An 11,765-nucleotide genomic window follows, 5' to 3' on the forward strand; every position below is an offset into this window, starting at 1 on the left:
GCTGTAACTTCGGATTAGTAACGCTTTCTAAATGATAGTCTAATTCCAGGCCTTCATGCTTTTCAGCGTTCACACTCACACAGCCTTTTCCCTGGGAGGCTTCCTGCGGAATTAGTGCTGGCGTCTTCGTCTTTCTCTGCCCTTTTTAATTTCTCCAATGACTTCTCATTAGAATATATAATAACAACAGCTCCTCAGAACTTTTCTTTCTCCCGGTATAGCCAAATTCAGGCTGAGATCCTTTTTCCTTACTGTGGTTACGGCGGTGCTTTGCTGGCCCTGGAAGGGTGCACAGGCATATTTAGCTTTGCCAGCCTACGTGGCGTCTGACGCCATTACCCCGTGCAAGAGAAGGTGAAAAACCTGCCTCCGAGGTGTGCGGGGCTCCCACCTCTCACCATCCCCACACACTGATGGGCCCCGCGGTGCTACCCTCTCTCCTCGGTGAGGGATGCCCAGCCGCAAAGGATGGAGCAGGGTACCCGCGCTCCACCTATCCGAGCAGTGGGAGCACCGCAGCGTCATTCCCAGCCCTCTCCATCTCCCGCAGCAACTCCCGGGGGGGTGCAGAGCCAGCAAACAGCCCACTCGCAACCCCAGCCACGGGAAGCTTTTTCTCTGCAGCCTCCCCGGAGCTGTCACAGCCCGCGTGGGTTCGTGGCAGCGCGGCGACCATCCCTGTGGGATGCGAACCGACAGCACCGGGCGAGGGGCTGGCGGCGATGCCCCATACCCTGCTCCAGGGTGCCGGGGGGGGCCAGGGGACCCCAGCCCCGGGTGCTCGCCCCACTCCAGCTGGGAAAAACGTGCCGGGGAGGCTCGGCGGAGAGCACGGTGCTTTGTGTCGCCATGGGAACGGAATGCAGATTTGCCAATTGCTTTTTCTTTCTTTCTTTCTTTTTTTTTTTTTTTTTTTTTTTGTTATTTGCCAGACATTGTCATACATATTATGTTTCAACTTCTCGGGCTTGCAGCGGAGGTGAGGGAGGCTTTGTGCCTTGCCAAGCGCTCGGCTCCCAAAGAAGCCCCAGGGCCGGGCGGCTGCATGCCGGAGGGGTGCACCCAGCAGCAGGACCCCTTCCCCGGGCATCCCCCTCCCCGGAGACACCCCCCCCCAGCTACGGACAAAAGCAACAGCCACCGCACAAGACAAGTGATCGTGTTATCGCCAACTTGACCTTCCAAAGGCAGGCCAGGATTAAACCCAAAGCCGAAAAAATAAAGAGAGAGGAAGGGAGAGAGGAGAAAAAGGAAAACATCCAAAAGCCGGGGTTTTTCGAGGTCTGACCCGCAGGCTGGGATGGGGGGGATGTATGTGGGGAGGGCGCTTGCTCCCTCCATCCTCCCCGAGCCGCGACACGCCGCAGCCGAGGAGTGAATTCCGAGGTGCGTTTAACCGAGTGTCAAACCCCGTGTTTCTCTGGCAATGAAAGCAATCGCGCAGGGCTCGCCTCCCTTCCCCCGGCCCTCCCGCCTGCTGCCGCCGAGCCCCGCGCTGCCGCTGCCCGGAGCGGCCCGACGGGGAGGACGCGGAGCCGCAGCCCTTACCTGGAGCCCCGAGGGCGGTGGGTCGGGTCGCCTCTGCACCGCCGGTCGCGGTGCGGCCGCTTCCCCTCGGGCGAGCAGGTCTGGAAGTCATTTCTACTTTCGGTTATCTAGCTTTATGATGGCTCCACAACACTCATACAGCTAGATAACCAAAGACAGAAACATCCCTCCGGCGGGGATGCCGGCCAGCCGTCCGTCCGTCTGTCCGTCCGCTCCAGGGTGAGGGCACGGCCGGGGCAGGGGGGCCGGGAGCTGCCACCGGGAACCACACACACACAGACAGAGATAAAAAAAAAAAAATAGAGAAAAAAGATGAATACGAGGCAACCGGAGCTGAGCCGCGGGCACACGGCAGGCGGGCGGCACCGTCGGCTGCGGGGCTGCTGTGGGGGCTCGGGGCGGGCTGCGGAGAGCCGAGCCGAGCCGTGCCGAGCCGTGCCGGGCTGTGCGGGGCCGCAGCGAGCCGAGCCGAGCCGAGCCGTGCCCAGCCCGTCGCGCCCCCGGCCGGGGCGATCGGCGCTGCCGCTCCCGCCCCGCTGCCCAACTTCTACTCCCCTCGCGCGGTGATCGCCCCCTTTGGGAAGTGACGTCACGCCGCGCACAGCCAATCCCCGACCCCGCATTTAAATCAGCGCCTCCTTTCCCGCGCTTTCCAGCCCCGGCCCGAGTTGCAGACAGCGGCGGGACGGGACGGGGCGGGGCGGGGAGGGACCGGCACGGCACGGCACCGGGCGACACGGCACGGCAGCGGGCGGCACGGCCCCCCCGCGGCGCCCCGGCACCGGCCTCCCTCCGCCCGCCGTGCCTCCGGGATCGCTCTGCCCGCCCCCCCTCCTCCCGCCCCGCCGGGCCCCCGCGGCAGCTCCGCTGGGCCGGCAGCTCGGGGGGAGAGGCGGGCAGCACCCCTGCACGGCCCGGCGCGGAGGGGCCCACCGGCAGCTAACTTCCCTCTCCCTGTCCTCGGCAATCCCCTCTCTCCCTTTCCACTTTCCCCTTTTCTTCTCCCTTTCCCCTCTTCCCTTCCCCTCTTCCCTTTCCTCTCTTCCCTTTCCTCTCTTCCCTTTCCTCTCTCCCCTTCCCTGGCCTTTCCTTTTTCCCCTCCTTTTCCCTTTCCGTTCATTTTCCTTCCTTTTTCCCGAACCCTTTCCTTCCGCCTTTCCCCGGTCCCCCCCCCGCCATGCCCCCTCATCCAGCGCACCCCTCTCACACCTTCTCCTCCCCCAGCAACGCCCGCCCCGTCCGGCCTCTGCACCCGGGGGCAGCCCGAAGGGCCCCCCGCTTTTCCCCGCAGCCAGACGCGGGGCCCGCCCGTTCCGAGACGCACCCGGAGGCTGCGGGCGCACCCGGAGGCTGGGGACGCACCCGGGGGCTGGGGACGCACCCGCCATCCCGCACCGATCCTCTCTGCCCCTTATTTTAATTATTTCCCTTCCATGTTCTGCTATTTCCCGCACAGGTTCTTAAAGATGTACGCGTGTAGCGACGAATCGGGCACGTACAAATAATAATAACAATAATAATAATAATAAAATACCAGGAGGTAAATATGATTATCTGGGGTGCTTATTTGACCTACTCCGCATTAAAAATAAAATAAAATAAATAAAATCGTAATCCCTCGCCGCTTTTGACCATCGCCTTCCTTTAAATCCGAGGCGAGGGTAAAACGTGACCTGCTGCAAAACGAGGGATCCGCGGAAAGAAGCGATCGCGGCGGGAGCAGCCGCGGCTGAGCGCGGCTTGCCGGTCCCGCCGGCTCCGGCTCTCGGCCAGCTCCGCTCGGGTTATTTATTTCTTCCTTTCCTCGCCTCCTCCCTCCCCGCCATCCCCTTAAAAAGAATTAAAAATGAAATAAATAAAATCTACTAGCTCAATTAGGCTAAAAGCTAAAGGATCAGAGCTGCCAGCCCCGCTGCCAGCCGGCGCTGCCGCCCTGCCCGGTTCCCGGTAACAGCCCGCTCCCCTCTGCCTCCTGCCCAACGAGAAACAGGCCCGGGGGTGCCCCGGCCTCTCCGACGGGGCTGCGGAGGGTGGGGAGAAATCTTTGCTCCGTCCCCAGCCCCTCGGTGCCTTCCCCGCGGCGCGGAGCCGCTCGGGAGGGGGCTTGGCCGGGGTTTATTTTAATTTGCCCCGGAGAGAGAGGGGGAAAAAAATTGCCACGAGTCGGATCTCCTTAATTTTGCAGCCCTGGATTTTCTCCTAATTTATCGCCGCCGCTGTTAGGGTGATCGCTGCCCGTACGCTCCCCGGCTGGGGGAAGGCACCCGCCCGCCCCGCCGCCTCCGGGGGTCAGCGCGGGGGTGCGGGGACGGCGGTGCCGAGCGGACACGGGGGTGCTCGCCTGGGCCACGGCCCGGCCTCAGTTTCCCCTCCCCGACACGGGGGGAGGCCCCGTTACTCACCGCGGGGCCCCGGCGGCGGGGAGCAGAGTGGGGTGCCGCCGGCCGCCTCCGCCGCTCCCGGGGCCGTTCCGGCAGCGATGCGGCCCCGCTCTGGCCCCGCCGTCCCTGCGGCAGCGGCGAAGGGGCCCGGGGCGGGCAGAGCCAGCCCGGCCAAGCCGCAGCTCTGCCCGGCTGCCGCCGTGCGAGGTCTCCCGCCCGCCGTGCCGAGCGCCGGGGCCGCCGTGTCGCTCGGGCGAGGATGCTGCGGGTGAGGCACCGCGCCTCGCCGGGCTGCTCGGGGCCGGGGTCCCCTCTCTCCGCCGGGAAAAGGAGGCGATTTTCTTGACAGAAATATATATATAACATATATTTTTTTTCCCCTGCTCCTTTTCGGCAACGCCTTGCTCTGCTCGGAGCCCCAGCCTCCATCCGCGCTGTGCAGGCAGAGCCCCAGCACCTGGGAGAAAATTGCATCTTGCGCTTGGGGCGTTTGGGGATTTTTTTAGGTGTTGGAATTTTTTTTGTTATTGCTATTTTGTTTTTTGGGGGGTTTTGGGGATGGATTTGGAGGGGATGGTTGGCGCAATTTTAGCAAGATACGTACAAAATGGCTCCTTGGCACAGCGCGAAGCACCAGCGAGCAGCCTGGGAGGGATCGGCGGGGGCTACCCGGGCTCCGGCGGCAGCAGCGGGCAGCTCCAGGAGCCAGCCCGCGTCCTGCCTCCGCTGGGCCGCCCACGGGGACCGTGGGACCCTCCATCGCACGCACTCACGAGAGAAATCAACTGGCGGCTGCGGGCGGCCCGACGGGACGGGGAGGGGCGGCGGGGCCGGCGCGGCTCTGGCCATGGTGCTGCACCGCCCGCCGGCCCCGCCGCGCCCGCGGACTTTCCGCGCCCAGCCGCGGTGGCACGGCCCCAGCTGCCCGCTCCCTCCTGGGGTGACCCCGGCACCGGGCAGAGAGGGCGGCCCCGCCGGCCGCTCCTCGGAAGAGCCCCCTTGCCCAGCGCCCGCCCGGTCACCGGGCCGCCCCCGAATTATTTAACGTGATCGCCCTGTAACGAGTCCGCTGCCTTCCCCTCTCCTACGTCCTGCACGTCTGACGTCACTTTTCTTTAATTAGGAGAAGTTATTTTTAGCCAACCTGGAGTAACCCCCCGCGCCTCGCCGCCTCGAGCTGCATCTTCTCTTAATTGTTTTTGGTTTGTTGGTTTGGTTTTGTTTTTTTTTTTTCCTCCCACACTCGGGGCTTCGCACAGAAGCGGCAGCTCCCGACGGGCGTGAAGGAAACGCGTTGCTTTGTTTAGCAATTAAAAGCCGCCTCTGAGCAAGCCCCGGTGCTGAAAAGGAAAAGCAGCGGCATCCCAGCCCCTGGTTGCTCTTTTTTTCTCTCCGGCCGTCGGGGACCGGGACCCAGGCGGGGACGGTCACGGAGCCTCCTCGCTCGGCGGGGCGAGGTGCTGCCCGGCCGAGGGTCGGGGGTGGAGGCACGTCGAGGGGATCCAGCCAGGTGCAGGTTCTCAGGCCACCTGCACTGCTATGATTCGGGTTTCCTTAAGGCTGAGGCCTAAAATGCGTTTCACTTCCAGGGAGATGGGGGGGAGAGAAAAAAAGAAACCAAACCCCAAGGAAATAAGCGTTCGCAGGAAGGGAAGGAGCAGAGGGGAAGAATGAATGGGAGAAAAAATGGAAAAGCAAAAAAAAAAAGAAAAGGACAAAAAGAAAGAAATAAAATAGGAAAAAAGGATGGAATAAAACAAAATCTTTTTTTTTAAAGAAGCAGAGAAAAAAGGTACAGCAAATGAAAAAATAAAATAAATCCTCCAGCACCAGAAGCCGGTGGCGGATCGGGGCACGGGCAGCGGCGGCCTCGCTGCTGCTCCTCGGCGGTAAATCCGGGCAGGGGAGTGGGGCGCCCCGGTGCCCCCCCGCCGCGAAACGAGGACCGGCAGCAGCCCCCGCTGCACCGGGAGGAAGAACTTCCCCGGGAGCCCGGGATTTCTCCGGCGGCCTAAAGCCTGGGTGCCCCCGGGAGGCTTGGCCTTGTCCAGGCGTTTTGTCCGGTGCCACCTCTCCGGCCGCCGAGCGGGGACGTTTGGGGGCAACTCGGCAGCCCCCCGGCGGCTCTCGGCCCCGGCTCCCCGCCACCCCGTCGGGGCTCAGCCCGCCCCAGGTCTCGCTGCCGAGCTGCAACGTCCCGGGCAGTCGGGGAGAGGCTGCCGGAACAAACGCGTCCCCGTGCCTCCCGTTCGTCCCCCGCCACGGGTGGGCCGGGGCCAGGGAGCGGCGCGGGCCGATCCCGGTCCCGGTCCCGGTCCCGCGTGGTGCCGCACCCGGAGGCGCCCAACTTCCCGGCGGGGACGGACCCAACCCCTTCTCCCCCCTCCCTCCCTGCCTCCCTCCCGGCAGCCGGTATGTCCCCCCAAGGGAAAAGTCCCCCCGCGCCCTCCCGCCTCCCCGGGGCCGCCCCGCCGAGGCGGCGATGCCCGGCCGCGACACTCACTCTTGCAGCCGTGCCGAGGGCAGGACGCCGGTCCCCGGGCGAAGCGGGCGGCGGGGGCCACCCCCCCTCACCGGGCAGGCGGGCAGAGGGGCGGGCAGGGCTGACCCCCTTCGAGCAGCGACCCCCAGAGCCCCCAGCCCCGGGCGCGGGCCAGCGGGGGCGGCGGGGGCGGCTCTGCCCCGGCTCCTTGCGTCTTCCCGGCTGCTGCCGGTGCCGGCTCTGGTCGGTGGCCGGGAGCTGTCGCCGCCGGCAGGCTCTGCCCGCACTGACGTCAGCCCGGCAGCCGCCTATTCACTCCAACCATGGCGGAGAGGAGGAGGAGGAGGAGGAGGGAGAGGGGGAGGGGAGGAGGCGGGGGAGGGAGGGGGAGAGGAGGAGGACAGGAGGAAGGCGGCGGTGGCGGCGGGGGTTGGTGGCTGGCAGGGTCTGCCGAGCAGAAAGCGCAGCCCCTCCGCCTCACCCCCTAATTACCCCCCGAGGATGGGGCTGAGCGGGGGAGAGGGGCCGTGCCCCGTTCCCCCCCCCTCGCCGAGACCCTCTGCCCCCCGCTCCCGTGGGGCCGCCGCCGCTCACCTGGGCGCCCCGCCGGGCACCCCGCTCTGCCCCCCGGCCCCTGCGAGCCCTTCTCCGGGGGCGGGGGAGAGCCGGGACCAGACCCCCCCGCAGCCCGGGAACCCCCTCGGCAGTGTCCCCATTCCCCCGAGGACCCCCCATTCCCGGGGTGAGCAAGAAAAGGGCTACAGCGACTCCCGGCCCTCCGCTGCCCCGGGCACCTCTCCGTCGCCCCCGGCTCCCCCGGCCCGGCCCGGCCCGGCCCGGCCCCGCACCGCTGTCCAAATGCTGAACGTCCCCGAGGCTCGCGGGCACCGCACGGCCCGGCCCGGCCCGGCCCACCTTCAGCCGTCAGGCAGAGCCGGAGAGGGCACCGGCTGCTCCGGGGCTGCAGCCCCGACCCTGGCAGTGGGGGTCCCTCCCGGAGCCGGGCCGTGCCGAGCCGGGCCGTGCCATCCCCGCCCCGACGGCCAGGCCGAGCCCCGGAGACCGCAGCGGGCTGGAAGCAGGGCGCGGGCACGGCAGGTACCGCCTGCGCTTCCCTCCTCCGCTCCCCCTCCATTTCTCTCTTCCTTCTTTTCTTTACAGAATTACACACCTATTGCTTCGCCCGCAGCCTCTGCAGCAAGGCAAAAACAGCCCCCCCAACACCGCCCCCCCCAAACCCCTCCTGACACACCTTTACGCCGCTTCCGACCTCTCCTTTTCCTTCCTGCGGGTAACCCGGCTCTTAGTTTTTACCTCCGATTCACTCCACCGATGCCCCGGAGCGGCTCTGGGGAGTCTCTGGCCGCCCCGATGAACACCCAGGAATCCCCAGACAGGTTTTATTTTCTATGTAGGAAAAAAAAATAAACCGATCGAGCCCGAGAGATCTGCAACAGCCGAACACGCCGCCTCGCCTTTACATTCGTGTTTTTAAATTCCCCCGTTATTTTCATTTTGAATCTGCGAGTTGCCACGAAAGGAAATATAAACCCAAATGCCACCGCCAGCAGAAACCGGAGCTCGTTGCCAAATTCCGCAGTATTTTATTTTAAAAGCAATTAAGTAACACCATTTTTTTTTAAAAAAAAAAAAGCGTCTTCTCCTCTTCCCGGGGAGTGTAAGAAATCCTTTTGCTCACCCAGAGTCGAAAACCTAATGGCATTGTCGTTAAACACGAAAAGGAGAATATTAAGAAATTGCAACACTCCCTCCCGAGTGCTCCCTCCCCCCCCCCCAGTTTATTTGCCCTAATAATTAATTCACAAGAGCTTAACTTCGCTGTAACCCTGGCGGTCTTTTCATTAAAAAATCCCCGCGTTTCCTATTGAATTAGCTCTGCTCCATTGTCGCTGAAATGAAGACGCCAAACCAACTTTTACCCTGAGCATTTTCTCACCAGCCCAAAGAAAAGTCTCTCTCCTTTTTTCTTTTCTCCGATTTTTTTTTTTTTTTTTAATTCAAGCACCCAGGCGATGGACGTGTCCTGCAATTTAACTACTTTCAAATTCTTTGTTCGGGTCCCACCGGGGCTCTATTGTCACCCTATTGAGAGAGCTTATTGCCAAGTCAAGCCTGAGCGAATTGAGACACACACGGGAGGAGTCCCGGGGGCTGGGACCGCGCTCCGTGGGGCTGCTCCGACCGGGGGGACCCCGGCCCAGCCCCGAGGGAGCGGGCAGGGGCTGCCTGCTGCCCCCGCGCCGGGATAACCGGCACTCATCTCCCCAGGAGCCGCAGCCGCCAAAGCAACCCCGGCCCGGGGGTGAGGATGGGGCAGTCCCGGAGCCTGGGTACCCCCCAGGATCGGGCTCCTTTGCACCCCCATATCATCCTCTCCCCGCACCGCAGGCAGCTCACGGGCTCCGGTACCACCGCTGCGGGCAGGAGGGGGACTTACCTCGAGTGCCCGCGATGCCGCCAGCCTCCTTCCCTCGCCGGTTCTCCCTTCATCCCGAAACGGAGGGTCCTTCCCCCCGCACCCATCCCATCCCCGACCCCTCCACCTTGGAGCTGGCTCCCGTCTGCCTCCCCTCGCCCTCTCCATCGCTCACTTTCGGAGCTCTGAGGCTCGTCTCCCGAGCAGGAAAATAGCGGGATGTAGGGGGCTGGTTTTATTTTCCCTTTTCCTTTCCCCCTCCTGGTTCCCCCCCCTCCCCAGCTTGGAAAAGGGGGTGCGAGCTGGAAAAGGGGAGTACGAGCTACAGGGAAGTGTTATTTCAGGAGAAAAAAGGCTGAAAGAGCGGTGCTGGGCACGGATTCCCACGTAAGCCCGTACGTCACCTATAAAAATTGTCCGTTTCTGCCGTTTCTTGGCTCCTGCGGAGCGGAGGGGCGGCTGAGATACCTCTGCCTGCGGAGGGGGGTTTAAAACCCCGTTAAAACCGGCACCCCGTTAAAATAGGCTTCCTCCAGCCGGGAGGGGAAGGCAGAGCTGGAGGATGCTGGAGGGCAGGGGATGCTTCTCCGCATTCCCCCGCTCGCCTCGGGGTGATGTTTGGTCACCCCCTTCTCCCCCAAAACACCCACTCGGAGCCATCTCCAGACTCTCGATGCCGGGGGGTGAAGGTGTTTGCGGGGACCCACGCCGGTCGCACCGGGAGGGCCGCGGCGGGGAGGGGGGGGGCGGTGGCCGGCCCCCCAGCTCCCCGCCGCTGTCCTCCCGCTGCGACCGGCGGCCTCTCCGCCGTGCCCCGGGGGAAGAGGAAGCCCTTGACCCCTGGCCCCGGGGGCAACGAGGTTAAACAAAGTCCCACCGCCCCATTATCCTACCGACAGCATCGGCGGGGAGCGGAGTCTCCAAGGAGGAGGGGAGTGGGAAGTCGCATGTCCCACCGCCCGTATCCGACCCCGACGGGTCGTACTGGTATGGGGATGCTTTCCCGACAGACAGACGGATAAAAAACCTAGGGAAAAAAAAAGACCCTACTCACCCCATCCCGACTTATGCATTGCAAGCAGCCCTGAGGAAACGGCGGGTTTTGGGGTTTATTTCGGGTTTTTTTTATGTTTTTTTTTTCATAGGGGTGCTGCACCTTGCCGAACCTCCCTGTCTGCACCCGGGTGAGGTACAGGCAGCCCCGTCCCGGTCCCGCCTGCGGGCAGAGCAGCGGGGCTCGTTGTCATCGACCCTCCCCAGAGCGCTACCGCCCGGGCGGGCTTCAGAAATAAGCGGGGACAATAATTTCGGGGATAATTTATTTTTTTTTTCCCGCTTGAGGGGCAGGGATTTTTTTGATGCGGCCGTTTTGGATTTTTTTTTTAAAAATATTTCTTTGCGACCGCCATAAAAATAAGTAGATTAAGGACCCCAAATAAGAGGAGATCGGCTTTAACACAACGCATCGGAGGGGAGAACAAGTTCCTCGCAGCCGGGTCCTTCCCCAGAGCCACTGTGTAACAGAGGGTCCCCAACCACTTCCCTGCTTCACCCCAGCGCAGCTCACGGCTCTTCTCTCCCGCCCTGAGCACCCACAGCCCCAGAACATCCCTCTCCATCGGCTCCGCACCCCGCGCACCCCCCACCTCCCCGTCGTGCCCGCGGAAGAACCGGGAAACATCAAGCCCCCGTGGGGTCGGATCCTTCCAGGCACCGGGTACCTTCTGCTGCTTCACTCCCCATGCTGCTGCAGGCTTTTTGGAGAAGAGAGGGGCACGGACAGGAGATGTGTGTGAGGGGGGTCGCACAGCGGGCCACACAGCTCCCTCCCCTCGGGGGTGCAGGATTGGAGCGGGGGGCGCACCGCGGGTTTGGAGCTCCGCAGGGGCCCAGAGGGGTCTCGGGTGTCCACAGTGCCCGGTACCCCAGCGAGAGCGCCGAGCGGGATGGGCCCAGAGCGGTACCCGCTCTCCGACGGCTCCGGCCCCGTGGGAACCGGCCCGGTACGACCGGCAACGGCGGGGCCGCAGCGACACCTGGCGGCTCGGAACGGCTCGGTCTGGCACGGCTTGGCACGGCACCCTACAATGCCAAGGCCTTACAAGCCTTTCCTTGCACTCTATGGTCACCCTGAGCTCTCCAGCCTCTTCACTCGCCGAGATGTCCCCCACTCGTGTCACACGCCCCAGCAGTGAGGACTCCTGGTGTCCCCACCCGCGCCTCATGCTCAGCTCCAATCTGTGCAGCCACACACCAGCCACCCCAGACGGGCTGGGCGAGGGGACCCTGGAGCCCATTGCTCGTTCCAAGCCGCCTTTGAGGCCTCGCAGCTTTAAGACGTGAGGTTTTGGGGTGCGTGTGGGTGCCCCGGCTCCTGCTGGGCTCTAAGGAGCTCCATAGACACCTGACATGAACATGGGGGTGGCTGTGGGGCTGAAGGAAGCAGGGGATGGGGAGCAGGGCAGTGGGTGCCACCCCAGGGAGCAGGATGGAGCTTGTGCACCCGCAGGAACAGGGTGACACCGCCCTGACCTGCTCCCATCTGCTGCGACCCGGGACAGCCCCAACTAACCGGTGTTACACACACGATGGGTCCCAGCTTCCCTCCGCCTTTTCCCACCCTTTTTTGGTTAAAAAAACGACAAAAACGCTACCCGTGCATTGGGTGACCCGAGGCACCGGAAAGCTGCCGGTGCCCGCACGCGGTCGGAGCAAAACAGCGAGCCTTTTTGCGTTGCTCTCGCCGACCGCGGCAGGACTCGAACCTGCAATCTTCTGATCCGAAGTCAGACGCCTTATCCATTAGGCCACGCGGCCGCCTCTAACGGGTGTTTCCCGCGCACCCTATTGCGCCAACCACCGGCAGACCGCCCCATGCAATGGCGGGGGGCGGGGATGGGTACGCACGGGACGGGAC

The 11,765-nt window shown here is 63.7% G+C and overlaps 1 non-coding gene across 1 annotated transcript; it reads right to left on the reverse strand.

Moving 5' to 3' along the window:
- Positions 1 to 11,592: 11,592 nt before the first annotated feature.
- TRNAR-UCG (transfer RNA arginine (anticodon UCG)) lies at positions 11,593 to 11,665 on the reverse strand. Its single transcript has one exon. It is a non-coding gene; the product is annotated as a tRNA-Arg (tRNA).
- Between the last annotated feature and the right edge of the window lie 100 nt (positions 11,666 to 11,765).

Source organism: Nyctibius grandis, chromosome 11 (assembly GCF_013368605.1).
Source record: "Nyctibius grandis isolate bNycGra1 chromosome 11, bNycGra1.pri, whole genome shotgun sequence".
NCBI lineage: Eukaryota > Metazoa > Chordata > Aves > Nyctibiiformes > Nyctibiidae > Nyctibius > Nyctibius grandis.